We start from the raw sequence: 25,832 nt of genomic DNA, 5'->3' as shown, positions 1-25,832 counted from the left end.
TAAACTTAACTGTCTACATACAGTTTAATTGCTTACTCTGTTTTCAGTTTTGAGCATATGCTGTTGTAACCATCAAGTAAAAACAGGGTTTAGGTATGCAAGATAAGTTTGTGGATAATGTGAAAGGAAAAATGTTGAGGCATACTATACCTTGAGTATTTACATTCCTGTTTTTATAATTAACTTAATTAAAGAGTAATTATTTCACTTACAGATAGGCTTATCTCAAACATGAAACTACCTGTCTACCATAATAAAAATTGGAAAACATCAGAATTGCCTTTTTTTTTTTTGCCGTCTTTAATAGCTGTTCCGTACTTTTAATGCTGTCTTCACCACAAGGAAAACACCCTGTTAGACTCACTTGACATTCTTGGTTTGGAAGAAACAGTCAGGTTGCTAAGAATGGAAGCAGGATTTCCATCCTGGCTGACACAAACATGCTTTTATTTCACTCTACGTGAAATAAAAGACACCCGTAAACTGCTACCACAGGGCGTGAAAATGCGAGAGTGGCCACCAGTAAAACAAGCACTCAGAGGCAGAAACACGTGCTGTGCCTTCTGCTGGCCGTGCTGGGCTTTGTGCCGGGGGAAAAGCACCCAGAGCTCACCTGGGAGCGGGGAATGTGGAGCCAGGTGGAGCTGAGCTGACTTATCAGGCATTTCATCGAGTCCTCTCCTGGGACTGGCATCTGCCTCCACTCCGCCTTGATAAGACACAGCCAGAGCTCCCCAGACCCTTCACAGAGCTGTCCTGGGCTGTTTGGAGGTAAACAAAACCAGGGAAGTAAGACATAGGATCCGTATTTTCCCTGGCATTGACCTGTCTCCCAGCCACTTGACACCTCACCTGCACTAAGCCCCAGATCAAAGTGGGACGATCTCAGGGTCGCTGAACTTCCCTGGCAGGAAAGGAGGTGGGACTTTAAAATAGGTCAATTCACAAACTTTAACTCCCGTATTTTAAACACTTCCTAGGAAATAAATTAGGCAAGGTCTTTCTTACAAAGCTGCCAGAAGTCCCAGCCTGCCTCACTGCTTGCTGGGACCAGGGGAAGTGCTCACAACGGGACCGGCTTTGTCTCTGGTCTACGTGCTGGTCAAGCAGGTGTTACTGCACTCACCACCTGGGCCACCTCCTAACCCCCTGATTTTCCCAGTTTAGACAAATCCTCCTTTTTTTTTTAATAGGAGTAAAGATGAATTTATTGTTACCCAAACAATAGCTTAGCTGAGCCTGAGCTCCTTTGTACTTCATTCAAAACAGCGTAGGAGCAAGTGCAGAAGCTGGACTTGTGACTGAGCTGTACTTGCTTTCCCCAGCTGTTTACTGCCTGCTGAGGAGCTGGTGGGGCACTGCAGGGAAATATCAACAGCTTTCCCATCACTGCTGTGCACTGCAGGCCCACTGGCATCTGTTTTACACATCACAAGGGAAGGCACTGCAAGTGGGGCATTGAAACAATCAATCTGTGGCCAGAAAAACCTCTAATGCATCCCAATAAGTGCAGAAATCCCCTGCAAAGCACAATGCAGGGACCAGCCTGTCTTTACAACAACAACAAAGAAAGCCCACAATAAAAACCCCAAACAAACAAAACTCACAAAAAACCGCCCCCAGCAACTCCCAGAATCACTGCAATACAGCACCTCGATCTTTTTACTTATAAATAACTGGAACAACAAGACTGAAAAATTGCCAAATACACAGAGACAGGGGAGTTCCTGCAGCTGTACTGGGACAGTTGCATCACAGATATGGAAATGTTGATATTTACAGCAAGATATACAACAGTGAGTTTACTTATGCAACTGGAGAAACTAATAATTTGTCTAGCTTATGTGTTTTTCTAAAATAAAGTGAATTTTCAAACCAGGCACCAGTTTTTGACTCCCCAAAGCTGTCTGTGATGCCACCATTCAGCTGAAGCCTGTGCTCATGCTTCTGTCCAAGGGATGCTTCTGGGGTTTAAATTTGAGGTTGTTTCTTCTGCAGCAATAAAACCTGAGCACTCAAGGAGGCTTTTTCATCAGACTTGCCAAAAGAATTCGCTAAACAATAAGTTTTGACTCTTGTTCAAAACAATAAGACTTTTCTTCAGATTATCTGTGCCAAGATTTCACTGTTTAAGGCTTTAATCACAATGACTGCGAGTGCAGCTGGGGGATACTGAAAATAGATGTCCTGCACACACAGATCTGTGCACCAGGGAGAGTCCCCTTTGGAAACAGCTTTCCTTTGTTTCTATCCTGCCCTCCAGTGGTTTAACTGGGGGTTAACTGGAGAACGGGTCAAGGCAGAGCAAATCAAAAAGCACCAACAAAAACGTTCTATCCTATTCCTCCGGCTGACCCTGAACACAGCAGGGCAGGTCCCATGCTGAAATTATCACATTTGTAAAAAGAGAACAAAATAATATAATTTTTTTTTTGCCTTATGAAGCAATGAGCTTTCAATAAAACATAACTCCTGAGATAAATGCTTCTCAACACTGATTAAGTTCATGCAGGAGTTAAATCACTTTGCAGTATAATTTTCAAAGCCTCACAAAGAAGAGAGACTTTAACTCAATCTTTCTGAATTGTTTGGGAGATGTGTGGCACGAAGCTGGGTCAGGGCATGAAGCTGTGTCAGGGCAGGCTCAGGGTGGATCTCAGGGAAAGGTTCTTCCCCCAGAGGGTGGTTGGCACTGAACAGGCTCCCCAGGGCAGTGGGCACAGCCCCAAGGCTGCCAGAGCTCCAGGAGGGTTTGGATGATCCTCTGGGGCACAGGGTGGGATTTTGGGGGTGTCTGGGCAGAGCCAGGAGTTGAACTGGGTGATCCCTGTGGGCCCCTTCCAGCTCAGGATATTCCATGGTTCTGTGATTCTATGTCCAGGCCTGCCAGTGCAGTAAATCAACTGTTGATGCCAAAGGAACTGCAGCCTTTGGTCATGGTTTGCTCTTACAAAGCACAACCTCTTATTGGAAGAAATGTCTGTTCTCCCCTAAACCCTTGCAAAGTGGTTGCAGAAGTGCATTTTCCCAAAGTGGCTTGTCTTGTACTCTATATTTAGCATATATCTATATATCTGTAGTGCTTGCTGACCTTTGCCATGGCCTCACTATCCACAGAACACAGGAGAGGGTGCAGGGGGCTCTGTGCATGTAAATATACAATTACTGGCACATTTTGACTCAGAATAAAAATTTGACTTTTTTCCTCCTCTGAATTCCTCTTTTCCCCTACAAGAAGTGTGTTTTGTAGAAAGGAGAGTGGGCTCAGATTCTAACCAGGTATAGATTTTTGGTGGCCACCACCTATCTGTTATCCCTGCACAGTGTGGGGTCTCCTGGTGGCTTTTCTACTGGGAGCACATGGATGGTAAATAGGATCACTGGCAGCAGATTGGAGCAGGAGGGTGAAGGAAGGCCTGCTGCCCAGGCTCTACATGCAGAGCTGAGCTCAGAGGGCTCCCTCCTGAACTCTGCCTGGCCATTGTGTTGTCCCCTGCTTGCCCTTCTCCTGCTCTCTGTTGCCCATGGCAGACCCTGCAGAGCCAAGACTTGCTTGTTTTCTTCCCTCCAACACTACTCCACCTGATATAGGTGGAGTTTCTTCAGGACTTCTCCTGTCACTCCCAGATGTTGTTTTTTAACCTGTGGTTTCACCTTCTGATGTGTTTTTCCCCCCGTGGCAATTTTCTCTCTAATATTACAACCTCCTCTGTTTTCTCTCTGTCACACCCTCCCCTCGTCCCACTTCCACATCCTGAGTGGAAGGTTAGGTCCCACAACACACCCCTTCCCTTACTGTTTGGTTCCTGGCTGAAGAAATGTGTCTGGGGCCATGGCACTGTGCAGGACCAGCCACGGATGGGGCCTGGAACCGGACCTGGAATCACAGCTAAAGGTCAGGGAAACTGCTCAACACTGCAGCTGCAACACCCCAATTCAGCAGCAAATCCCAGAGCCACAGGGGACCATTTTCACCAGCCCAGGGCTGAGGAGCAGCCCTGCAGTCTCCTCCTTCCCCAGTTCAGGCTATAGGTTACAATCCATGAGATTTTTCAATAATACCTGTTCCACTCTTTATACATCATTCCTGGGTTTCAGCCTGTAAACTCTTCTTGTAAACCAGCAAAGCCACTGCCTGCTAAGTGTAAACTGAGATACTCTCTTAGTAGTGGGAGTCCAGTTGTTTTGATCCTCAGAAAACATCATCACAGAATCACAAAATCCCAGGAAGGGCTGGGTTGGAAGGGACCTTAAAGCCCATCCAATTCCATCCCCTTCCATCCCAGGGACACCTCCCACTAGCCCTGGTTCCTCCAAGCCCTGTCCAACCTGGCCTTGGACACTTCCAGGGATGGGGCAGCCACAGCCTCTCTGGGCAACCTGTGCCAGGGCCTGCCCACCCATACTTCACTGTGAAGGTGAGTTGGTTTCTAAATTATAAGTGACTTACATATTTTTTTTTTAATAAACCTCTAAGTCTCATTTTCAAGCCTTTTATGACACCATGAAATTTCCAATTCTCCAAATATCCATTTTCTTACGGTTAAAGAAAAGCACACTCAAAGAGAGCAGTCCACGTTGTCTCTTGCCATTACAGATATTTTACCTGTTGAGGAGGGGTTTAAAAACCCAGCATAATTCCCTCAGCACAGCAAGCAGATGAATGGTAATTATTTCTGCACCAGTAGTACAGGGCCTTTGTTCCACTTTGACAAAGCCTAGGAGAGCACTCATTTTGTTCTGCAGAATAATGGGAGTGGGAAGGAATTTCTTTCACTGCGAGCTCATGAGCCGATTGAGCTCACGGTACCCAGCACTGTGAACAAAAAACACCCATAGCTCACATCAACACTGAGGGGGTACCACAAACTGGTACTCCACTGACCACAGACTATCCCAGAATACTCTGAGTTGGAAGGGATCAGGTGGCATTTGGCACCCTCCACATCCAAATGGGCTTAGTGCACAGAAAAACCCCTGATTGAATGTGAAGACTCCAGGCCCTGGTTTTCCTTCCAGCTTCTGCCACTCCCTTTCCATCCCCAGCCTAAGCAGGTATCTTAGTGGCATTTTAGTATCCAAAGCTAAAATTAGGGACCATTTCTTTCTGCCACATATCAGCTGCCTCAATCCCAGGGTGAGTGCATTTTTACAGGTGAAGGCTCCCTGGAGGTTTATCCCCCTGCACACCCCAAAAATAACCTGCCCTGAGACCTGCACCTCACCCAGATCTGAAATCAGCTGGTTCACTGCCCGTGTCCCACAGGACACGTGTGAGAGCAGGGATTATTGAAGGATGCACAAAGCACAGAGACCACACTCCTTACAAACTAAGCACCAGTTCCTGTAAAGTTCTGCAAAGCACTAATGGATGTTGTTTTTACAGCAGCCTGATCTTGAGAAGTGGAAGATACGAGCTCAGTTGTCTCCCAGTGAGGGGCTGAAGGCCATATCCCTCACCTTCCCCAAAAAACTGGCTTTTCAGGCACTGCCAGCCCATGGAAGAGACACTGAGTGGGACATAATTCAAGGTTCACAGGGATTTTAGAAGCTAGTTGGTAAAATCTGAAGTGACTACAACAGAGACAGAGGCTTGGGGCAAACAGGAGGCAAGTGGAGGTGGGATGGAATTATAACTGTGAGAAGCAAACAGACCCAGAAATTCTCGTGCCCAGAGCTTGTTCTAGTGCAACATTTCTAGGTCATCATTTCTGCTCCTTGTGTGGAACACAGACATGCTGCCAGTGAATGATAACACCCAGACCTTACCTGTGATTCAGAGTGCAGCTCCTCCCTCCAGAAGGGAATGGCCAAGCCTTGGCCTCCCCTGCCTGCCTAAGAAGTCTCAGCTTTATGAAACCTGTTCACAGTTGCACAGGGGTTTTGCACAGCCAATGGATCTCTGCAGCAAGACTGATTTCAGAGTTATAACTGATCAAATACCAGCAAGGAAGGGCACACATGAAACATGGCAGAGGTGTGGAAACAGATATCCAAAAAGGAGTCAGGCTTTTACATACCTACAGTCTGGAGTATAGCTGCTCATGTGTGGAGGCCCCTCCAACACCACAGCAATGGGCAGGACTGAAAAAAAGAAAAAGTCTTAAAAGAGGTCAAAATCTGTTCTTGTTTCACCTCCTATTTCTGAATATTTCTCTTTCAGTCAACTGAATTATGCTATTCCAGATTTCCTCTGTAAGAGCACACTGAACCTGAGACTAGCTCAGCTCAGCCATTCACTAAAAGCTGCACTCAATGATCCTTGTGGGTCCCTCCTGACTCAGAATATTCTGTGATCCTGAAGTGGTCCAGGTGAAGTCTTGGCTCAGCCCAAAGACTAATCCATGAGCTCAGTTTTCCTCTCAGTGTCACCAGAGTGACTGAAATAGTAAAGGGAGTTTCTGTGATCTCATCACTATCAAGGGAGGGCAGCGTTTGGCTCTAGATGGGAACATTAACACATTTGATTGATCCTTAGGAAATGCCTTCAGTACCTGCACACCAACACAATTGTTGTTCTGGGTAAACTTCTGTTGTGCCCAGAGCCCTGATTATACCAAGTACAATAAGGCACAGAGAGCAGGGCACCAGCTTCCCATTCCTGTCCCACCACATGACACAATTTTTTCCAAAGGGAATGTTTAAACATTCTCTATTTAATGATTAATCACAGTTGTGCAAAAAAAAAAAAAAAAAAGGGAAGGAAAAAAGAGAATTAATAATCATGTTACTAAAACTAGTTATAACCACCTGTAAAATCGTTCCCTTCATTTACCATAAGTGGACACGGAGAGGGAGATTGGAGGCATCTTGAATAAGTTTTAATAATTGTTAATATTAATCTCAATTATTGTAATTATTATTATGGCAAAATCCCATCTTTAATATTAGTTCATCCAGACAGTCAGAACACCTGAACGTTTTAATACAATGGTAAAAAAGCATAACCTGTGCAGTTTTCACAAGCCATAAGCATTCTGCAAGTGCCACATTCTGTACTGACTGTTGTCTTCCAGTCCACGAGTGAATCTTCTCAGCCATTCAATCAGAATGTCTCTGCTCCATTTCCCATCACTCGGGATTACGACAAACAGCTTGGCACTCGGTCAAACTAGGACAGCTTCACTGATAAAGCCAGTGGGGGAAGCAAATAATTTGTCAAATCTTGCTGCTCCTAAACATAAAGAGCCCTGCAAATCAATCCCTGGAAGTGTTCTCAGTTTGATTCCGACGGCGGGGAGGAAAGGGCAGCACCATGAGCACCGTCTGTGCGCTGATTGAGGGACTGCATTCTCCAGCATATCTGCTCCTTCCCAGAGAGGAAGTGTGAGAGATACTGGGCAAAACTGGAGCAGGGCAAAAGGACAATTAAGAAAAGATTTCTTGAATTGCACCTTCTTAGGCCCCAGCCCCTTCTCCTTCATGCCCACACAGCTGACTGGTGGGTGAAGAGAATTCAACAGGTTCTCAGCAATAGATCATGGTGAACTTCAATTTCATAGCAAAGTATCTGTAGGGAGACTTGGAAAACACAAGCCCAGGGAGACTCTTTTAGGTGCATTTTATCTAGTTCCATGTCAGCACTCTACATGGTTTTTGTTTTGGAAACAAAATCTCAAAAACGTGCCTGCAATTCATTGGGAAATAACTGGCCAAGGCTACACATTTCTGCTGATGTCACTCAGCAAAACATTTATTTCATTTTTGGGAAAAAAACATTTGTGCCTGTTACTCTAATGTCTCACCTACCTGGACTGTACCCAACCTGTGTGCTCACAACACTACCCAGGACATTTACCCACGTGCCCACGTTGAAGTGGTCTATTAAAACCTGCCCAAAGCTTCACTGAGAGCCCTCATCTTTCTGCAGGGTCAGTGACAGTTTGCAACACTGTCAGTATTGCTTGTTGGCAAGGCAGGAGTTTCCCAGGAACACCATTGCAATGTAATGACTGCTGTAGCTGCATTTCTTTTCATCTAAAACTATTCAGTGAAGAAATGTGACTTTCACGTGGTTTTGCTTCCCCTCAGTGTCCCAGGGCTGTTACTTACTGTCTAAAAGGAAGGTAAATTCTTTACTGTGATGATGGTCTATAGAAAAACAGCATCTCTTTTGCTCAACCCCTTTGTACCTCTCCCATGAGTCTCATGCTTTCCAGGCATGTCCAGATCCCGTGTTCAGGGCAGGGCCTCTGTCTGGTGTAAGATTTAAGATGCTCCTGTCTCCTCTCTGTGATCACTTAACCTCACTTCTCAGCTGCTCCAGATATTTTGCCTCCCTGCCCTTAAGCTACTCAGTGCTACCCTTTTCATCTGGGGCTGGCTCCTGAGTTTTAGGGAAGCAGAACCAGCCCCTGGTGGAGGGCAGCACAAAACATTCCAGGGCTCCATTCCCAGCACAGCAGGGGGGTTCAGGTCCCCACATCCATTTGGAGAGGCAGAACTGGGATTAGGTGGGTCCATATTCCTTTGGCATTAGTTCACCAGGTTCCACGGACAGGGTTATGTAAGTGGAGATGGGCACCTGCCTGAACAAGACAGTGCTTATCCCCAGCAGGCGGGATCCACACGGCCTCTCAGCACTGAGAGTGAGCCAAATTAACATAAACCCTTTAACTTGCACGTTTGTGGACTCTCCTGTCCCCTAAAGCTCCAGCAATAACAGTGTAATGCCTGTGCTCTGTGGTACAAGCTGAAAACATTCCCACAAGGCAGGGAAGCAGAGTGCAAGCACAAAACCATTTCCCTGGTTCAAACCTTGCAACTACTGCACAAATCACTGTTTCTTTGCCCCAAATCCTTTGTTGCAGCAGTGTGCAATACATCAGAGCTTATCACCTCTGACATGACAAAGAATCTCCTCTGCCAGCATTCTCAGCTCCCAACCAGGCAATTAATTCTCATTCCTCCATCAGGGCAAGTACTCCAGACTGGATAACACACTAAGGAACACCTTCTTAGGAAAATTCTTTCTTTCTGGGATGTTCACGCTGGTATTCTGAGAGGGGGAAAAACCTGAACTCCTTTTTCTCTTAAAAAAAAAAAAAAAAGTACATGAAATAATTAGAAGAATTAGAGGCGTATGGGTTTGTTCTTTTGTCAAGTGAACATTGGGAATGTGAATTACAGTAATTCTTTTAGGGACCTTGATTCTTTGGAGCTGGCTGAACTGCCCAGGAGGTGTATAACTGCATTAGTGTGCCACCAGGAGTGAGCTGGGAAGACCTGGACACCCAAGGCAGCTGACCTTTGGTCTGTTTGGAGAGCAGGAAAAAAGCTCTCTGCAGGTTCTTAGGCACACTGTGAAAATTAGATGCCTGTTCAGGTGTGAAATTGTTTTTTTACTTGCTACTACAGAACAAGGGACTGCAGAGGAGCCTCTCTGAGGCGAGGAATAATTTGGCAGGGTGTAGAACAGCACCTGGGCTTGCTTTCAGAGGAGACACACGGCACAACAGCACCACCAGAGTCAGCTAGAGACCAAAAGGATCCAGCAGGGAGGAAAGTTGGATCCCCAGGGTGAAAACTAAAACCCTAAGTGGGGTCACAGATTCTGTATGTGGTACAGGAGCTTAAAAATTCCCTGTCCAACCTCAGCCAGCAGTTGAGTGGGAAGCTGCCTAAAGTCAGGCTTGTTTTATAGTTACTGATAACTGCAATAAAACCTCACCTTAGTACATCCTAAACCCCAGCTCTCCCCCAACACCTAGGTAAGATTTTCACAGAAGTGGTATCCACTTGGAAACACAGTCCAGAACTTTCTAGGAATGCAAACAAAACACCTGCCCCTTTATTCTCCAAGCCCTGAAACAGGACAGTTTGTTGAAAGCAGAGGTGGAAATGTGATTACAGGAAGGCAGGATGTGGTGCAGGGATTGGAGCACTCACCTGGCAGGGAAGAGTCCTGAGAGCTCCTGCTCTGTTTGATGCAAACCACAGTGAAAGGACAGAGCAGGGGACTGGAATCTCTGCTCCCAAGAGACCCCCCTCAGCAGTGCTCACTCCTTCCCCTCTGCCTGGCCTAACAAATATCATTTCCTCCAGAGCTCGGCAGGATGGTGAGGGTTGCCCATGCCCAGACCAGTCTGGCAGTTGAAACATTCTCCTTCAAGGTGGGCAGTGAGGATCTTAAAGCAGCCAGACAGAGGAGGGAATTCTGTACCTCTCACTTCCTGACAAATCCCTTGGGACATTGAATGGCAGGTTGCAGAACAACAAACTTTAAAAAACCAACCAACCAACCAACCAAAAACACCAAAAAACATAGCTCTTACACTTCTGCAGGAAGCCTGATCCTGTCTGTGCCCCAAAACACATAAATTGTGCAGGTCCTGTTTCCTATTTAGGCTGATATTCTCTTGAACGTGGCAATCACACTGGCAGCAACACTCGGTATAAATGCTGTTTTCCAGGGCAGAAATGGAACAAAAAAATCACTCTTTTTCAGCTACACAAGACTAACCTCCAAGCCTAATGTTGCTTGCTGTCAGTCCTGAGCCAAAGGAACTTTTTGTTGCAGCACTGCACTTTGGTGGGAATGTCTGGTAGGTGGAACTCAGACTGTTTGGAGCTGCCTAAAGACACAGAATATCCCTAAGATAAAGAGAGAAGGGGTTTATGGGCACAGTACAAATGAAGCTGCTGAAGAGCCATATTTAAGAGCACTTCATTAAATGTTTTATCAACACCCTCTGTTCTATATTGTTTGCAAACATTTTGTATTCCAGAGCAGTAACTCTTTTCTCTTTTCCCTTGAGTTCCAGTCCTCTCAAGACATGAGAGTGGTTAAGGCTTCTGCTGAAGCAGGAATGACTGATATGGATCTAGATAGCATTAGATATAAATACCTAGAAACACATACTTTAAAACAAATTAGATCAATTCACATCAAAGAGTTTAGTGCATCACTGTGTTGATTTAAACAACGTGTAGCAGCATAGTGCAACATGGCAACAAGACACATACCTGAAAAAATGCCTCCTTTCTGAAGGTCCAAGCAGGGACTCTGGAAAGAAAAATTATGGCCATTTACCTTGTGTCAGTAGAGTTATCACCCACGCTATATTTAGCTAACAGACAAAAAAGTGGCAGGGCGTGAGCAGACTTCTGCAGGAACATCCTTTGGCAGCTGAATCAGGGAGAGACATTGACTGTGGCCTTGGGAGGAGAAGGTTGGGAGATTATTGTTTTCCTGCAGTGGGAGGAAGGCTCAGGGCCTTGCTGGTTGCAACAGAGGCTGAATAATGACGTTAGAAGAGGCTGGAAGGTATTAATACATGCCAGGAGTACCATCCTCACATCCAGCAGGCAAGGGTTGGGTAAGAGTCACAGATGGCTCATCAGGACCATAAATCACCACTTTCCTGCCTGTCTGACCTCTTCTCTCCTACCCCACACTCAGGAAGCACCACCACACTTCACACCCCCTGCCTAGCAAACAGGTCCTGCCCCTGAGCTTGGTGTGCTTGTTAACATTCCCCACATCACCATGCACAGCTGGGCTGACAGGTACTGAGCTCAGGAGAGATGGGACACCTGGACAGATGTCAGTGGATCCAGCAGTCCCAATTACACACCTGAAAGAGGCAATATTTTCCTGTTCAGTTACAATCAAGGAGAAATTATTCGGGGGGGGGGGACACATGCAAGAACTAGTTTTGGTTTTCTCTCCATTTTTTTTTTTTAATAGAGATATAACTAGATTGTTTCTGGCTGAGCACCATCACAGGAATCTCTGCAGCACAGCCCTGAGAGCACCTGCCAGAGCAGCACAGGCAGGCAGAGAAGAGCAATCACTGAAATAGGAATAATCAGTGCTCACACACAGTGTGTGTCACTGGAGTAACAGAAATATATATGTGTACACACAGACTGAGTAAGGGGAATAGAACTGGTGCTAAAATAAAGAAAAACAGTGTTAGAGTCCCACATCTGCAAGAAAACTCCCTTCCTGTCCTTTGCAATCAGCTGAGAGGGTTGGTGCTGCTGTTTCAGCTCGTGATAGCCGTTCACAGGAGCATCCAGCAGCCTGGGTTCCTTTCAGAAGGAATGTTTTCTTAACAGCAAAAAGAAAGGTGTACTTAGTCTTCAGCAAAAAGGAGAAAGTGCTCTCACCTGGGATCTGGCCCTGAAGACACCTGGGGTTGCTGCTTTGCTGTCAGATTGAATGCTGCAGAGCAGAGCACTCAGGGTGTCCCCAGGCCCTGAAAACGGCTCGGGGTTAAGTGAAAGGATTGGGCAAGATCCCAGTAACAATACACCCAGCTTCCCCGGGAGCAGTTGGCTCCCATTGTTTCCTAGTGGCATTTTCCACTCGCTTCCTCAGTGTTTACACGCCTTGTACCCTGTGGGCTCTTCAGGATACCCCAGCAATAGAGGAGGCTCACCAGGAAGTGCCAGAGCATGGAGGGTGAGAGACTACAATGGCTCTGAGAGTCAACCAGGGCCAAGATACGCAGTGCCTGGTGCTCATAATCTGCCTGCAATTAAGGAACTGCCTAAGCAAATAAACACGTCCAGTCTGGGCACTTGAGCCGTGGCTCAAGTCACAAGGAGTCATCGAGCCAGGGAACCTTAAAGAAAGATTTGGGATGCAACTGGTGCATCCAGGGGCTCCGTTGTCTCTCTCCCTGGATTGCCATGGAGCCAGATGCTTTTCTCACTGCTTGCAATTTACATCCCATGATGGAGCTGAACCCAATCGTTTCATTTTTTCCTCCCCTTCTTTCAAGTGCAACTGAGGAATTTCTCAAACATGAACTTTTCTCAGAAAACTCTGTAGCTTGGCTTGGTACCTGTGCTGTAAACCATGCAGCATTTCTCTCAAAAACACAGCTGGGCTATGCCAGTGGCAACATTTGGGGAACTTCTTGGGATCTGACTTCATGGACAAGAAAGGGCAGGATAAAGGTTTAGTCTTACAATAATTTAAAAAAGAGATTCTGAAAAGCATAATCAGAGCCACCTGGCCCAGCTCTCCAACTTCCATTATCCCTTCTGCAAGTTTTCTTTCTCCAGTGACAATCAGGCTGCTCCTGCAAAGCTGATGAGGAGAATTCAGAGCAAGAGAGTCTGACAGCAGCTTCCACCATGAAATGAATGTGTTTCCAAGGGTGATGGCAAAGGAAGGAAGTGCTCACAACTTACCAGGTCTCCAGGAGTCCAGCAGGTCAGGTTTCACAAGGCAAGTAGTCAGGGAAGTCAAACACATTGTGCCTTCTGCTGGCACTCCTGTCCCTCCCAATGTCCCAAAATTTGGAATGCTTCAGCAAGGAGATAAATTCTTGCTGTCTGCCAGCTCAGGTAAAACACAGCCCACCTGCTGAATGAGCTGCAGAACAGAAAACCCAAGAGAGAGAGGCCAGATCAGGTGAATCAAACACAGCAGAGGAAATGGTATTTGTACCTGGGGACAATGTGACAATGGGCAGGGCCCACCTGCACAACAGGTTCTGGCAATAAACAGATACCACTGCTGCTGTTTACAGGGGGATGGTCTGCAGTGTGTTGTTTCCACTGAGAGAAAACAGAAGGGGACCTTGGAGGAAGGGGGAAACATGTCTTCAGTGAGCTTTCTGAAGAGAGAATAAAACAATAACGTTATGGAAATGCATGGCAAACAGAAATTAAATTATGCCGTAATAAAGGAAATTGAATTAATTGTTTACAACAAGCTATGATTTATTTTTAATGATAGAAAAGACAATGATCCCGAATGGAACATACAATCCCATATATATCAATGTCCAAGTCCTTTTCACACCCTTTCCTATATTTATAATTAAGAAGGAAGTCTTCTGATGACGTGCCTCAGGAAGAAAGAGAAATTACTTAGGTAAGTTAAATAGCAGTTTCAAGTCCTCCTGGAAAATGAATCAGAGGTCACACTCATCAGTAGGTCTGAAGAGACATTCTTTGGACACATTATCCATGGGCAAATTAGTTGTGTTTCTGTGTAACCAGCATACAGCATATAAATAGTGGGTGACCTTCCACTAGCCCAGGTTGCTCCAAGCCCCATCCAGCCTGGCCTTGGGATGGGGCAGCCACAGCTTCTCTGGCCAACCTGTGCCAGGACCTCACCACCCTCACAGGGAACTATTGCTTCCCAATGTCCATCTAAACATAATCTCTTTCTGTTTGAAGCCATTTCCCCTTGTCCTGCTCTTCAAAAAGTCTCTCCCCACCTTCTTGTAGGTTCTCTTCAGGTACTGAAATGCTGCAGAAGGTCACTCCTAAACCTTCTCTTCTCCAGGCATCCACTTTCCCAGGAACATCCTCTGTCAGCTCCTAACTCCTCATTAACACGCTCCTCATTAACAAGCTCTGAACGTGGAGCACTCACATCATTATCCCAGCTGTGCTCCCATTTTGGGGGAGGTTGAGCTAAATTGTCATTAACTGAAAGACTAAAGCACTTTAACACTGCATTAGTGGCACCCAAACTTCACTGCCACTGCTGCTGTGGGGGACTGTAAGGCAGTGTAAGAAAGTGCATGGTTGACCACTCTGTCTCCATCTCTCAATCTCCTACAAAGGCTTTGAAAGCTCTTACAATCTGCTCTCATTTCACCTCTTGGATACTGAATCTTTTACCTGCACAGAGAATTGTGTTTGCTGCTCTCAATTCCAGGATGGATTTTATAAACTCCTTAAAGTCTTTTTCAGGGCTGCACTTTTCTGGATGAGAGCACAGCCACTGGGGGAGGGTGGCTTGCCCAAAAAACGAGCAGCTTCAGTTCTCTAAATGAGCATCACCTTGGGAAATATGAGATAACCAGACTGATCTCTACAGTGTGCATTCCTCATTTTCCCTTTTTCAGAGACAACTGCAAAGACCCATTCACTTTGTCCTCTTGCCTATGAGATCTGCCTTTCTCCTGCAGATACAAACTAAATTATGGTACTATATACCATGGGATATGGTATCTGCTTGGTTATGGTATCTATGGTTTCTACAAATCACATAAATATTTGGCTCCATATTTGTCTAGAACTTCGTTCCTTATGTACTCAGCTTGCATTTATCCCATATCCATTTACCCCATATCCATAACCATTTCCCTTAGGCAACAGTCCCTGTGGGAAAAGGCAAGAAGACAATGACATTTGGCCAAACTGGGATTTTCCAACTGAGAGAGCAAGCTGTTGGGAACAGGTGGGCCAGCACTTCCCTCTGGTTTTTCACCTACATTTCAAGGTTCTGCTTTTGACTAGTCCAACCTGAAACAGCCTGGCACTGACCCACCTGAGTTACTGCTTTTCCCCTCGTGGCTTTTTGCCACGGTTGCTGAACCCTCTGATTATAAAAAAGCCAAGAAATGGGTGTTCTTTGGGTGGATTCCAGGATGCTGGAAGTGGTTCTTTATCTTGGCCCACACAAGTCAAATTGTTGCCCTGCTGGGCACACTGGGAGTAAAAATGTTTGAATGCAGGTCCAAAGTTCTGCTTCCCCCAAAGATCCAGAGCAAAAAGGCACCATTCCCCCACTCCAGCCCAGGCTCAGCAATGGCACTCAGTGAGGTAAGCGCTGAGAGGGAAGGGCAGGCACTGGCAGGGTGACTGGCAGTGGAAGCTGCGTCCAGCACCTCTACCAGATCCACGTGCTCCTCCTGACACTGAGACTGCACCAACGAGCTTCTAGCTGTGCTGTCACTGCCAAACAGACACTCTGCATTCGCAGCCTGGAATAGCTTTGAAGTTGTATCGTTTCAGGCAGATCTTTTTGCTCCATGGGAAGCTGAGCAAGTGGAGATTGCAGAGTGCTGGAGGACTTGGGTGGGTCCCAAGCTGGGTGTCACCGGGACCACGCAGCCTGTCTGGCTCTGCCTGCCTCAGGGTGACTGCTGAAGCCTCTGACGTGCCCAGATACGATCTGGCTTGCTGTGGGGGTGCCTGCTCACAGGTCACATCTTGTGCGTAAGGCGAGGTGACAGTGTGAAGGAAGCAGGACATATCAGTTATCCCGAATCAGCGCATTTCATTTTTAAAGTTTATAGTGAAAGTTTCCTTTAGAAATACCTCCTTTTTCCCCTCACTATTTTCATTTGTTAGTGAAAAAAAAAAAAATAATTATGTGCTAGGGTCAGCAGTGTACTTGGCACGTGCCTGTCCCAAGGAAAAGGATGAAGCAATTACACACGAGGCCTCACAGCATCGAAAGTACCAGATTACAGCCCAGTTCCAACAAAACCTGTGTGGCCATATTGCCCTGAGTATTCCATCTCTGTGGAATATTCCACCTCTATGGCCAGACTCATTTATGCTAAATTTACACTGCCTACAGTCAACACTGAAGCATTAAGAGCATGGCTAAGGTTGAGAAGCACTCCAGAAACACCAGATGCCTCAGTCCAAGTCAGGGTGCTGTGGCAGCTGCTGCACAAGCCCAGGGGACACCCCACGTGGAGGAGGGGACACCCCACCCTGCATGGGGGGCAACACATCACCCTCCACGGAGGGGACCCACCACGGCATGTTGAGGAGGGGACACACTGCTCTGTGCCGAGGGGGACATCCCACACTGAGGAGGGGACCCAACACACCACACCGAGGGGCATCTCATCACCCTGCGCTGAGGGGACCCCCGTGCCCAGGATGGGACACACCACTGCACGGGGCCTCAGCAGCTCCACACCAGCTCAGGATAAACACGACATTCCCTGTGCCTTCCCCTTAAAAACCTACCCAGGGTGGCGGTGGGAGCGGCAGGCGGGTTCCCACCCTCCTCGCTGGGAGGGAATTGTGGAGAAGTCCCTGGAAAGGATTGCAGATCCTTGCGGATACAGCAGAGCAGCGCCCGGCGTGTGCAATAACCCCGGGAGCCACAAGATGATGCTGCTGGTGCATAAAAAAAGCTAAAACCGGCCCGTGCCGATTTTACCGCTGTGTGAGAACTGAAAATGAGAATTGAAAATGAGAATTCCCCGCCCCTACGAGACAACAGGGCTGGAGAGGAGCGGTTCTCCCCGAGCTTTACTGTCACTGCTTTTACCTTCCCACGTTTTTCCATCCAGGAATCGTCACCAACACCTGCAGCCCTGCACGGTCCAGGAGCCAAGGCAAAGGGATGCTGAGAGGTTCTGGAGCATCTTTGGGAACGCAGATGGAGTTACCCACCAGGTGAAAACCAAACCTGCCTCTGTGGGCTCCGAATTCCAAACTTCAGGAACCCAAGAGCAAGCTTCCCCCCTTCCCTTGGGCAGGCCCTCCACCTCCTCCACCGTTTATTCCATCGCCAATAAACCATTTGTTCCACCTATTTAATTAGGAATAAGCACATATTCCCCCACATATATTTCATATATATGTTGCATCAGGGATGCCGAGGAAATTCATTTTGATTTCTTCTTTTCTACAGTACAGCTTAAGGGAAGGGGGCATGTTCAAAAATAAAAAGAATCAAAAGAAAAAAGTGGGGAAAACAGTGTCAGGGATAAAATAAAGATGGATACTGCTGAGCAGAGGAGGCAGGTGAAGGAGTGAAGGCAAGGTAATACGTGCTGACAGCTACTGGGATGTTTTGAGATTGGAAACAAGGATAAGGTGACACTTGATGTGCCTCATGACAGGGAAATGATCCAAGTAGTAAAGGCAAAGATTGGCATGTCAGTGAGATAAGAACTCCCCATCTGAGGGACAGACAAGCATATCTGGAGATATGCAAAGAAAGAGGGAGACAGGATGATTCCTCCTACATTCTCGATAAAGAAGCTGGAGGAAAGGCAGCAGTGGCAAGTAAAAGCAGCAGAAGAGCTTGTGGGGATGGACAGCTCGTGGGAGACCAAAGCAGAGACCACAGGTCTGAACCAGAGACAGCCTGGAGGAGGCAGAGGTCACCTCACGACAGCCTATGGAGAGAAGAAAGGGTAAGTCAAAAAATGGTGATGAAAAAGAACAGCAGGTGCTTTTCCCGTGGAAAACAGGAGATACACCCCCAAAAAAGGGCATTTTCCTGCACAAGAACACTGTTCACAGCTACAACTGTCCCAAACCCCACAAGTTAAACTGGAACTGATGGAACATCCCCACCTAACAAGAGGCACGGTATGACCTGGGGAAATGGGTCTGCAGATTCTATATAAGAGTATCCCAAATTGGTTTTAATTCTCAAGCACGAGAGGCATCCCTGAAGCAAGGAAAGTCCATGAGCATCCTCTGGAAGAGATTTTGTAAGTGGTTACTTACAGCAATGTTCACCTAATAAGAACTCAAAGCAAATTATTCCTTTTCATTGGAGAAAATATATTAAAATTCATGCTGCAGTAAGGGAGGAAAGACCCTTTCCTTATTAGTTTATACCAATAATTTACATAAGTGGAACTACAGTGATATAAAACTTTTAAAGAGAGAACAGGCCTTGTATTTGGCAGCTTTTTTTGAAGTTAGATTTTTATGGCTTGGCTAATTGTTCTGCTTCCTATACTCCCTGAAGAATCCTGATTGGCTTCAAGTTAATTTGCTGAAAGCCAGAAATCTAGTAAAAATGTAATTTTACCCTTGCTAACAGCTGGAGAACCAAAATCAATTTCAGCAGCTTGCTGAGTAATGAAATTAGAGGGCTCACAACTGACAGGAGCCTCACATGAGCGAGTTGAAGGGCAGTGCCATCACTTTCATTTAACCCCCTGATGCAGACACCTTCAGACACTGCTCAGCAGGCAGCACATCCTCCTAATCTGAAAGGATGGTTCTGGTAAAAGAAGATGCAATGGTAGATGACAGAAGGCCTGGCATGAATTAAAATGTGAGCTGACACACAAAGGAAGATACTCCACGAGCTCTAATCCCCCATGCCTGCACATCGCCTTCCGCACAGCTCACACCCACGACACCTGGGAGTAGGAAAGGGTCACTGGGGGAGTTAATTGTACTCACCAGTGTCACCTGCTGAGCTGGGAAGCTGCCAGAGCTGAGTTAGCTGTTTTTAGAGCTACTGCCTGCACTTCATTTTACCCAAATTATTTGCAGTGTCGTTACTCAGGGTTTGGCTGTCGTACATCTTCCCGGAGGAGGCTCCAAAGGGATGCTGCAGGACACCTGACCCGAGTGGAACTACAGCCAGAATCACCTCCCAGCTATTCCTGAGCTCCCCAGTGCTGCTGACCTGCCACCTCCACAAAGCTCCCGAGAAAAAAGGCTGAATTTGTTACCAGCAGCCATCACAGCCTGGAGTTCTGGGTTAGTCCTCAGTAACACCGAGCTTTTAAACAGAGAGTGAAAATAACCCACTGAGCAAAGACAGAGCTGTCTCCATCACTGGTTAAAGAGCCATCCTTTAAAAAAACAAACCTAGATTCCTGATGTTGTTGCTATCAGGTACACATAATTCCTCTGAGAACGGGGAAGGTTGATATTTAAAACTCAAATCTCCGTTTTGCAAAACTGAGTCGAGGGCTCTTTAAATGTGCAGCCCGGAGAGTTAACAAATGCCCTTGGATTGTTATTGCTGTTATTGCACTGCTTATCTGGCACCCCCCACCTTCATCCAGAGGATCCTAAAGCCTTCGGGAGGATGAGCTGAATAAACTTTCAGCTGTTTGTGATGGGTAAGGTGGGTGACAAACCTGGAGAGACCTGCAGGGCTGACAGAGGGAAACAACCCTGCCACGTGCTTCTCCTTCACTGTATGGCCCTAGTCATCTGGAAGGGCAGGAGAACACAAAAGATTTTGCCCTTAATGAAACCTCCAAAGTGCATTTCTCTACCTCTTCCTCTCCTCTCTTGGGCACAGGTTATGCACAGTCACACAGAGCTCTGCTCCCTTTCCCGTGGGTTGGGAATCAGAGCAGTGGGATGTGCCCAGTCTCGAGGCAGGAACGCAGCTTGGGCTCAGCTCAGACAGGAGGAATTCATATTTTTAAGGGCAGACAGTATTAGAACAAGGGGAAATGTTTTTAAACTAAAAGATGACAGATTTAGATTAAATATCAGGAAGAAATTCCTCCCTGTGAGGGTGGGCAGGCCCTGGCACAGGTTGCCCAGAGAAGCTGTGGCTGCCCCATCCCTGGAAGAGTCCAAGGCCAGGTTGGACAGGGCTTGGAGCAACCTGGGCTGGTGGGAGGTGTCCCTGCCCATGGCAGGGGGTGGAATGAAATGAGCTTTAAAGTCCCTTCCAACCCAAACCATTGTGGGACATTGTGATCCTCCTTCACAAAGACCATAGCCCATACAGATGACAAACCACACTACTCTGCCATCAGTAACAGCATTGCCAATGTAGGGGGTTGGGGTTTTTTTATTCCCCCTGAACATGATCTATCACATACTTGATAGAATTGTTTTTGCAGATGCTTTAGTTTGTACTTCTGAAAACTGACTGCAGCAAAATGTGATGTTCCGGGTGGCAGCCTCTTGAGAAATAAGGAGGAAGGAACTGATGTTTTGAAAAAAAAAAAAAAAAAAAAATCTGTTCTTGGAAAGTGCTTGATAAACTTATTTATTTTTTGGTGAGCAGGCTCTGAGTCTGAGCTGCACTGCTTTATATGGCAGAGGATTTATTTATCACCAACACCCGAGAACCTCCTTTCACATCACCAGTGAGTGATGTTGGCAAAGTGGGTGCAAGAGGACATGATCCTTGCAGGATAAGGATATTTGTGGGTTGGAAGAGGCCCACCAGTTTGCCAGGGGCTCTCCTCTAAACCCATGGGCAGCAGCAGCAGCAGCAGCAGTGTTACTTCCAGGCAGCTGGTTTATGTGGCCATGGAACGGCTCATTAAAATCCATAATGTTTATTTGCCATATGCAGCTGGCAGGGATTTCCCTGGGACTCAGCCCTGCCAGCAGGTAGAGTTTTCAGCTGGTTAAGAACTGCCTGTCAGCAGCAGAGTAAAACCAGGCATTTCTCCATGCAGCTGAAAGGCAGGTGAGCAGCGTCACTACAGGGAGACAAAACCCCCCACATTAAAATCAATGCCTGCAGCTATAAAGGCCACAGCACCTTTTCCCCACCCATTTCCTCAGTACTGAGGCAAAACCAGAGCTGGGTTAGAAGCAAACTCCACTGTGTGCAGAGTTCCACATAATGTGAACTGGGAAGGCTTCAGAACACTCCATCTACTGTGCAAGACCCCAAAAGGCAGTTCTAGCACAAACCCTCATTCTTTCCACACTGGTTCTGACCTGCTTTTACTCCTCACACAGACATATGAGATAAAGGCAACACCCAGAGAGGGGGAAATTTCCTTAATGCCATCTCTGTATTTCAACTCCATTCGAGTCCTTGCTTAACTGCACGTTACCTTGCTCCCTAACCCTAATTCTCAGCTAAATTATGTGTTTTCCTCTTCTGCAGAACAAATGGAATCCTAAAAATCCTCTGAGCTCCTCTCTTGGCCTCAGTGCACACAACAGCACAGACTTTATGCTGCTCACAGCAATGTGTCCCATTCTATGGCAGTCACACCTTTGGCTGCAATTTAAACTTATCTGAACTGTCCTAATGCTCTTTAACATAACAGAAATCCAGTGCTCCAAATCTTGAAATAAATAACACTGCCCAACAAGAACCTCCTTTCCTTTAAAAGGAGAAAGAGGATGAGAAGTTTTAAAGCATATTATTCTTAAAGCTACTCACTGCCTCAGCCTCTGTGCTGTTCCCAGCCCAGTTCCTGCCTGTTCCTCACTCCAGCACTTCCACTCCTGCCTTTTGCTTGCCCATTTGTGGAAGGAGAACACAGTTCTCAACCTCTGCCATTGCCAACAGCAGTCTCTTAGAGAAAGAGCTCTCTGCTCTTCTTGGTCCCGTCCTGATTCAGATGCAAACAAGCAAAAAACCCCACCTGGCCAGTGCACCTGGAGGAAAAAGCAGCTCTAAATGGAAAATCAGGCTCTAACCTAAGGTAGGAAAGCACAGAAGAGCCCTTTCCCCCTCTTGCAAAAGCACTGAACATGGTAAAAAACCAAAATCCAGCTTGAAAAACCCTGGTTTTAATGTCATGTTACTGTCAATACTTGGTATAAAACTATTAGCAAGGGGTAGTTAAATTTCTGTGCCTGGAAGAAGAAAAATAAAGACACTCAAAAGCATTCTGAGGAGTATCAGAACAACCTTGCCATGACAACACCAGCGATTCTGTCTCAAAATCACCAATAGAATTCCTTGCCTTAAATAAGCAACTCTGAGGTATTTCACACACACCCCCAAAAAAATGAAACAGCAAAAAATCCCCCAAACAACCAAACAAACAGAAAAAAAAAATCCACCCACAAAAAACCCAGATCCCAAACCAAACAAAAATCCCAAAGCTAAACCCACAAACCAAACACATCACACACAAAAAAAAACCCAAAACAACCCATCCTTCCCCCTCAAAAAAAACCCAAAACAAAACAAACCTCCAAAATAAAACCAAGCCAGAGAACTCTCATAGCAGGTGGGAGGATTAATTGCACAAGTGAGCTATTTAATGCTGAGGGTAAAACCAAGTAGAATAAAGCCAAAGTAACAAATGAAATCACAAGAATCAAATAACTGTTTGTTATTTTTAAAGAGGTACAATGCACTCAGATGTTTCCTTCAGTCATACCACAATGCCCTTTATTTATATAAAAATTTCATTCTTTTTAGGCAAGAGCATTCTACAGAGCTGGGGATATTTTCCCAGGCTCATCCAACCCACCTCAGCATTCATATTCTGGGTTTTTTCAGTATTGATGCAGGTGTATTTATTTATTTTTAACACTAAGAAAATAATTAAGGTAGAAGCTTGACATCCTGGCTCACAGCCCAGGAGCTCTTAAAAATGTTTAAAAACAAGAATCCCTCAAGTCAGTACAAATACAGAAGTTTACAAATAAAAATATAAATCTGAGGGGCCATCCTTGAGAATTTTTCCTTCATTTGATTTTTTTCCTTGGGCAGGGTCTCCCTCCTGCCACACAGGGCAGGTTCTCTGGGAGGATTTCTTATAACAAAACAGCCCGTGTAGAAATATGAAGTAGCTTCTGGCACACAACAAATTCTCTTAATTTTGATTTACTGTGGAGGTGGGCCTGCATAAGATTTACATGCCTTGTAAAGTGTGGATTTATGGGGTACATAAGTTGTAAATGGGCACCGTGTTTTGGTGAACGGGCACTTTTTATATTCCTCGTGATTCGAGCATGATTTAATATGCATACTTGCAAAGTTTCCAAGAGGAAGTTGGATTAATTTTGCTCCATTTATGATCCCCTGCATCACTCACTGTAGCAGCCAGCAGCCAGTTTGCCAGGTTTTAATCTGCCTGGGATTGTTAGAAACAAGTGTTGAATAAGTAAGTGCCTCACTAATCAGGTTGGTTGGCCGAGGTCCCAAGGCACGATCAACCTGCCCAAACCGTGGGACAGGGCTGGGAGTTCTGAGCTGTGCTCTGAACTGCCCTCGTCTCCTCCCAGGCCCAAGGAAACCAACCTCCCCTCAGCAACGAGATTATTTAGGTGGCTCTCCTCTAGTGCAAATCCCTCCTTATTTATGCAGGAAAATAAGTGTGCCTTGTGCCCCCTCGTGTCTCGGAGGAGCCCGTTCTCCTTTTTATCACAGTGTGACTTTTCATAGGAAACACGTGCCCAGAAATGTTTGTCTGCAGCCAAACCACACCCAATCCATACCTTTGGGAGGTGATTTACTCCTCTCCACCTGGAGCACAGCATCCAGCTCTGGGCCCCCGACACAGGAACACTGTGGGCCTGCAGGAACAAGTCCAGAGGAGGCCACTAAGTTGCTCCCAGAGCTGGAACCCCTGTGCTCTGGAAACGGGCTGAGAGCTGGGCTTGGGCAGCCTGGAGAAGAGAAGGCTCCAGGGAGAGCTTTGGAGTTCCCTCCAGGGCCTAAAGGGGCTCCAAAAGAGCTGGAGAACGACTGGGGACAAGGGATGGAGGGACAGGACAAGGAGGAATGGCTTCCCACTGCCAGAGGGCAGGGTTAGATGGGGTATTGGGAATAAATTCCTCCCTGTGAGGGAGGGTGACCTGTGACAGCCCCAGGGAATGGCTGGAGCTGTGTCAGGGCAGGCTCAGGGTGGATCTCAGGGAAAGGTTCTTCCCCCAGAGGGTGGTTGGCACTGAACAGGCTCCCCAGGGCAGTGGGCACAGCCCCAAGGCTGCCAGAGCTCCAGGAGGGTTTGGATGATCCTCTGGGGCACAGGGGGTGACTCTTGGGGATGGGCCTGTGCAGGGCCAGGGGTTGGACTGGATGGTCCTTGGGGGTCCCTCCCAACTCAGCATATCCTGGGATTCTGGGATTCTCTGGGAAGGCCCTGGCACAGGTTGCCCAAAGAAGCTGTGGCTGCCCCATCCCTGGGAGTGTCCAAGGCCAGGTTGGACAGGGCTTGGAGCAACCTGGGCTGGTGGAAGGTGTCCCTGCCCATGGCAGGGGGGGGAATAAAATGAGCTTTAAGGTCCCTTCCAGCCCAAACCATTCTATTGCTCTGTGTAACTTACCTTGAAACAGTAAAACTGAAAAAGATTTCAAATTCCCAAACCAGGCTTTCATATCTTGCTTTGCCACTGATCACTGTTGCCTCTGCAAATCACTCAATCTTTGTGGCAGTTTCTCTTCAGACTCGTGTCTTTAGGACCAGGACCATCTAACCATCTTTTAAAGGTGATAAATGACCTTGCCTATCATTAACAAGTTTCAGCTGAGAACAAAGTTGAAATCCTACAAAAAATAACCTTTTGCTTCTTTCTAAGGAGGAAAAAAAAAAAAAAAAAAAAAAAAAGGCACCTTTCCAAACTGTTTCTAAACTACCTATATATAATATTTTCACTGAAGTGTGATTTCAGAAGGCTTCCATATCGATTTGTCAGCTTTGTAGCAGCTGATGTCGATTCTGCTTTCACAGTACACCACAATAAATCACAGCTTTCCTCTGCCCCCTTCTCATTTTTCAACACTAACAATACCTACAGGATCACTGACAGGTTTTCCTTGTTAACCTGCTTCTTCTGGTTGTTAACACACACCACTCCACGTCAAAAAACATCTCCTGGCTGCTTGGAGCTGTGGAAATGAGTACAGGGATGGAAGCAGGGGATAGGAGGGTGTGTCTAGTGCTGAATGTGGCCCCCAAATCCTAAATGAAACAGTGCTTTTATGCACATGGCTCAGGACCAGCCAGGTGTTTGCCCAAGTCTTCTCTGGGCTTCTCAAGGTGTTTATTTGGTCATAAGACATCACTGTGGTTTGTTTCTGGATTTGGTTTCTGTTGTGAGGATTTTTCCTAAAGCACTTGAAAAAAACATAATGACTTTCTCACAGGCCACATTTGGATTAATTCCATAAGACCTGTGTGCCTTGCACTGGGAGGTGCAAATCTTTTGGGGGCAGCAAGGATTGTTCAGGGACACTCTGCACCCTGGGGAGGGCTCCTGTGGGGACAGACCCCCAGGGCTGAGTCCAGCTCAGGGAGAGAGAAAAAGTTCCCAGCAAAAACAGTGTCCAGGAGGGAATACAGGCACGAGGGGATAAGGACATCAAAGCACACCAGAGGGTTGAGGTATTGCCTGCACAGCCTCTCCCCAAGGGTTTTGTGGTGACAGGCACAGAAGGAACACACAAACATGCAATGTGAATTCTCCCTGGGTACTTACAGTCTCTGCTGTACTAACACAGGTTTTGCCCCACCTAAATAAGGCTGGAGGACTAATAAACACAAAAAATAACACTTTGTGGACAAACATTTCTACAGAGGTCGATGCAGACCTACTGACAGCAGTCACATCAGAGCAGTGCTGCACAGGGGACTGTTTATTTTCTTTGCAGCTCCTCACGGCTGTGTGCAGCAAAACAGAGCAATTTTGTCTCAAGGAGTGACAATTTTGGAGAGCCCCCTGTGCAAATGCTGTGC

General features: G+C 46.5%; 1 long non-coding RNA gene across 1 annotated transcript in view; it reads right to left on the bottom strand.

The window, feature by feature from the left end:
• LOC126647738 (uncharacterized) overlaps positions 1 to 24,359 on the bottom strand; it is an 853,551-nt gene extending 829,192 nt beyond the window's left edge. Inside the window, exon 1 of the long non-coding RNA XR_007630665.1 lies at positions 24,322 to 24,359. This is a non-coding gene — a long non-coding RNA (uncharacterized LOC126647738). The remainder of the gene's footprint in view (positions 1 to 24,321) is intronic.
• Positions 24,360 to 25,832: the final 1,473 nt, after the last annotated feature.

The sequence above is a fragment of the Myiozetetes cayanensis genome, unplaced genomic scaffold, assembly GCF_022539395.1.
Source record: "Myiozetetes cayanensis isolate MyiCay16 unplaced genomic scaffold, myiCay2020 scf40, whole genome shotgun sequence".
NCBI lineage: Eukaryota > Metazoa > Chordata > Aves > Passeriformes > Tyrannidae > Myiozetetes > Myiozetetes cayanensis.
Note: the sequence above shows the minus strand (reverse complement) of the source record. Positions and strands in the feature narration are given on the sequence as shown.